Consider the following 4,556-nt stretch of genomic DNA (forward strand, 5'->3'; position numbering starts at 1 on the left):
GCCGGGAGGGGGTGGGGGGCCTGTCATTGGCTGAGGGGGAAGGCGGGGCTAAACCATCCTGGGATTGCAGGAACTGGGAAGGTGTCATTCCTTATATCATTTGTATTCATTGTGCAAAGATCTGGAGGTTACAGAAGTGTACAGAGAGGCACGGTATCTACGCTCAGAATTTATTCTCTAGTTAAGAGATCTGACACCATGCCCCAATGTAATGAATACGATGAAGCAGTATGGGGGAATAGGCTTTCAATAAAGGTGTATTTAGTGCCTACTATTGTAAGGGGAAAGTAATTTAGTTGGGCAGTAGTCTTGGAAGACTTCTCTGAAAGATTTATTTTTTAATCTGCGAACCAAAGGATGAGTCCAAATTAACCAAGAAACGATGGGAATCGTTTCCTAAAATGTGGGATGCACCCCATTTGAGAAAAATGAAAGGCTCTAAGGGTGCATGAACAGAACATTAAGCGATATTAAACAGCAGAATGAGAACGTCCCATTTCAAACCAATAGGCTAGTTGTTTGAGGCCAGTATGGTATTTAACATTTTTCTAATGTTTATCTCCCTTTTTAACACAGTAAGGGCTTCATTTTCCAAATCTCTCAAACAGCCAACCATGCCTGCAGTTTAAAAATATTGTTTTGTTTTGAGGTGTGTGTTTGCAATAACCTTTTCATTTCTACCAAGCAATGCTGATTTCTCATTTAACCAGTGATGTAAATATTCCTTTCAAAACACATGTCAAATTTGAGAGTTCACTTAAAGAAGAAAATGAAAACATTATTTACTTACATATATAATAGTTTAGTTGGAATGTGGCAAACGATGATGTCTGGACAATGAGGTGTCACTCTTCTCCTGTGGTGTGTTAACCTTCCCTGATTGATAAAACTCACTGGAAGGGGATTAGTAATTGAATTCCTTCTGGATTATCAGCCTTTAATCTGATAAGGGAAATTCATGAAAAGCCCTTCTGTCCATGAGCAGTTCTCATGGACAGAGCAATCATCATTCCAGTGTGGCATATTTGGGGATGTTATTTCCTGGATTCCTTGAAAATGTATTCCAAATTCATCTTTTACAGAAATGGAATGAGGCTCAAAGTGTGCCCAAGGCCATGAAAAGTGTTGATGAAAGAAGAAAGAAAACTACTCACATTTAATAATTCCTACCTCTCTTTTCCCAGATCCCTCTCCTCACCGCACATACACAAATACCAGTTCAAGTCAGGTTGCTTCAGGACCACTGCACTTTCCAGGGAGCCCTTAACATTCTTGCTTCTTTCTGTCTGAGTATTGTTGGTCTGGACTTAAGAGAGCTAAGACTGTGATAAATTTTATAGATCAAATTCTACCAGAAACATACCTGTAGTCAAAAAGAATTAGGTTTATTTAGCTTGTTCAGAAAGGGAGAACACATACCAAAGAAAACATAGGGTGTCTTGGTAAGAGGTAACTGCGGATAACTTATTTTAGGATTTGGGTTTATGCTGGGTAACTAAATCCAAGGAGAGTTTAAGGAAGTGGAGAACAGTTTTGGATTGGACACAGTCAAGGAGTAGAGGCAATTCAGTGATCAGTTATCTTACATATTTTTATCCGGGAGGTAGAAGGATTAAAACAAGGCTAGATTTGTTCTTGGAAAAGAAGCAAAACCCACTCATATTAGTCAGAATTGGAAGATGTTGAGTCCTATTTGTGGTACCAGAGTGGCTTTGTCTGTATCTTGCTCCAACTACATGGTGGTCTTGTCTGATCTTTGTTCATATTCTGTGATCATTGTTTATGTTCCATTAGAAACATTAGGTCTAGCTGTCAGCTGAACAGTTTTTCACTTTCTAACCTGCAAACATTTGTCCTCCCAAATGTAGGATCCCACCCATCTCTTAGTGTTTCTGGCCCTAACTAGTTGAGTGTGTCACCTCTACTTGGCCAAAGGGAGGAGAGCAGATCTTCGAGATCATCTAATCCAATCTCCCACCTCAGGCAGGAACCCCTCAGCAACATCTCTTCTAGGGTAGGAGACTCACTGCCACCCAAGGCAGCTCCTCCCATCTTTACATATCCGTTGTCAAACCTGTCAGGCCTCTGAGCCCAAGCTAAGCCATCATATCCCCTGTGACCTGCACGTACACATCCAGATGGCAGGTTCCTGCCTTAACTGATGACCTTCTACCACAAAAGAAGTGAAAATGGCCTGTTCCTGCCTTAACTGATGACATTACCTTGTGAAATTCCTTCTCCTGGCTCATCCTGGCTCAAAAGCTCCCCCGCGGAGCACCTTGTGACCCCGCCCCTGCCCGCCAGAGAACAACCCTCTTTGTAATTTTCCTTTACCTACCCAAATCCTATAAAACGGCCCCACCCCTATCTCCCTTCGCTGACTCTTTTCGGACTCAGCCCGCCTGCACCCAAGTGAAATAAACAGCCTTGTTGCTCACACAAAGCCTGTTTGGTGGTCTCTTCACACGACGCGAGTGAAAAAACCTAGGTTTCCCCTTTATGTTGTTGAAAAGATAACACACGTACTTGGTTATAAAATACTGCGTAAAGGAGCACACTGTGAAAATGAAGTGTCCTTCCCACCCTTTCCCCACCCTCATCTCCCAGATCTGCTTCCGGAGTTGCTACTGGAATATGCATATGCCAACATTGTAGCTATTACCCATCACTTCTTTTTACATGTGATGGCATTCTTTTTTTTTTTTTTTTTGAGATGGAGTCTTACTCTGTCGCCCAGGCTGGAGTGCAGTGGCACAGTCTCGGCTCACTGCAACCTCCGCCTACTGAGTTCAAGTGATTGTTCTGCCTCAGCCTCCAGAGTAGCTAGGATTACAGGTGCCTGTCAGGCCTCTGAGCCCAAGCCAAGCCATCGCATCCCCTGTGACTTGCACGTATACGCCCAGATGGCCTGAAGTAACTGAAGAATCACAAAAGAAGTGCAAATGGCCTGCCTCGCCTTAACCGATGACATTCCACCACAAAAGAAGTGAAAATGGCCGGTCCTTGCCTTAAGTGATGATATTATCTTGTGAAATTCCTTTTCCTGGCTCATCCTGGCTCAAAAAGCTCCCCCACTGAACACCTTGTGACCCCCACTCCTGCCCGCCAGAGAACAATCCCCCTTTCACTGTAATTTTCCTTTACCTACCCAAATCCTATAAAACGGCCCCACCCTTATCTCCCTTTGCTGACTCTCTTTTCGGACTCAGCCCGCCTGCACCCAGGTGAAATAAACAGCCATGTTGCTCACACAAAGCCTGTTTGGTGGTCTCTTCACACGGACGCGAGTGAAAAAACCTGGGTTATTTTCCCCCCATATGTTGTTGAAAAGATAACACATGTACTTGGTTATAAAATACTGCATAAAGGAGCACACTGTGAAAATGAAGTGTCCTTCCCACCCTTTCCCCACCCTCATCTCCCAGATCTCCTTCCGGAGTTCCTACTGGAATATGCATGCATATGCCAACATTGTAGCTATTACCCATCACTCCTTTTTACACGTGATGGCATTCTTTTTTTTTTTTTTGAGACGGAGTCTTACTCTGTCGCCCAGGCTGGAGTGCAGTGGCACAGTCTAGGCTCACTGCAACCTCCGCCTACTGAGTTCAAGTGATTGTTCTGCCTCAGCCTCCAGAGTAGCTAGGATTACAGGTGCCCACCACCACGCCTGGCTAAATTTTTTTTGTATTTATAGTAGAGACAGGGTTTCACCACGTTGGCCATGTTCCTGACCTCAGGTAATCCACTCGCCGCTTTTTTTTTTCACTTAACTTATTCATTCATTCAATAAATATTTACCAAGCTATTACTATGTGTCAGGCACTGTTGCCAGTGATGAGAAAATAGTAGAGAACAAAACAAAGTGCCTACCCTTAAAAGATCTTATGCTGTCGGGGAAAAAATCAAGCAACAAACACACACGTATATAACAGACACTGAAAAAAGCTGTGAAAAAAGAAAGGAGAACACAGAGTTGGTGGAGGTCTATTCTCTTTTCTTTTTTAAATTTTAATTATTATTATTTTTTTGAGACAGGGTCTCACTCCGTCACCCAGGCTGGAGTGCAGCAGCATGATCTCACGTCACTGCAACCTCAGCCTCCTGGGTTGAAGCAATTGTTGTAACCAAGGGAGTTATAGGGAAACGCCACACTCTGAGACTAATTCAGGAGTCCTTTATTAGCCGGCGACCGAGACACGGCTAGCGCTCAAAATTCTCTCAGCCCCGAAGAAGGGGCTGGATTTTCTTTTATACTCTGGTTTGGAAAGGGGAGGGGGAATCGAGCTGAAGCAATCTCACAGAAGTAAAAACAGGCAAAGAAGTTAAAAAGACAAATGGTTACAGGAAAACAAACAGTTCCAGGTGCAGGGGCTTTAAATTCATCACAAGGTGATAGGTGCAGGGGCTCTAGGTGCTATCTGCCGGACACAAATGCGGGGGCTTTAGAGTACTATCACCCAGGCGAATTCCTAGAACTGTGGACATAGCTTGCCGCAGTACCTTATCAGTTAATTGCACTCTTTGATGTGCTGGGAGTCAGCTTGCACAAGTTA

Source organism: Papio anubis, chromosome 16 (assembly GCF_008728515.1).
Source record: "Papio anubis isolate 15944 chromosome 16, Panubis1.0, whole genome shotgun sequence".
Taxonomy (NCBI): domain Eukaryota; kingdom Metazoa; phylum Chordata; class Mammalia; order Primates; family Cercopithecidae; genus Papio; species Papio anubis.